Here is a 717-nt window from a genome sequence, read left to right as displayed (position 1 = left end):
CCTTAAAAAGTTTCAAACCCCCAACAAAAAATATTCTGCAAGGGATCCTACTGACCCCAAAAACCCTTTGAACTTCTTTCTTTAGTTTTTATAAAATAATTATGCAACCACCCTCTAAGAAATGAAGGCAGCAACCATAAATGGAAGATTACAGGATGGGGAGAAAGGGGAATAAAGGTACAAAGGGGAGAAAAGCTTAGGTGAGTCAATGGATTGCAATCTATCTGGCTAGGAATGAACAAGACAACATCAAATGAGAAGCCGTCAGCTGGACCATACAAAAGCTAAATGTACACAAAAGGGTTTTTTCTTTTAAATCTACCATACTGCTTCAGTTCATTTCCAATGCAACAATCTACTCAACACCAAAAATGGTCATATCTATCATAAATACAGAAAGTCAGTTGTTTTAAAACTTATTTTTTAAGCTCCAAGTCCTCAACACTCTTTGTGTGTTTTTTTTTCTGAAAAGTGGGAGTGCTTAACTTTTCCCCTTGAAATTGGCTTCAGCAGAAAAGCTACCCTTAAAATCCCCAGAAAGCTAAAGCAGTTCACATTGTTTTTCTCTTGAATACTTTCTGCCCATTTTAAATTAAGAAAAAAAAAAAAAACCAATCCTTTTCTGGAACAAAAACAAACAAAACAAAAACCCCCAAAACAAACAAAATTATATATATATATATATTTATATATATACATATATATGCGTGTGTGTGT

The sequence above is a fragment of the Crocodylus porosus genome, unplaced genomic scaffold (genome assembly GCF_001723895.1).
Source record: "Crocodylus porosus isolate Cpor-Errol unplaced genomic scaffold, CroPor_comp1, whole genome shotgun sequence".
Classification (NCBI taxonomy): domain Eukaryota; kingdom Metazoa; phylum Chordata; order Crocodylia; family Crocodylidae; genus Crocodylus; species Crocodylus porosus.
This window is presented reverse-complemented; position numbering follows the sequence as displayed.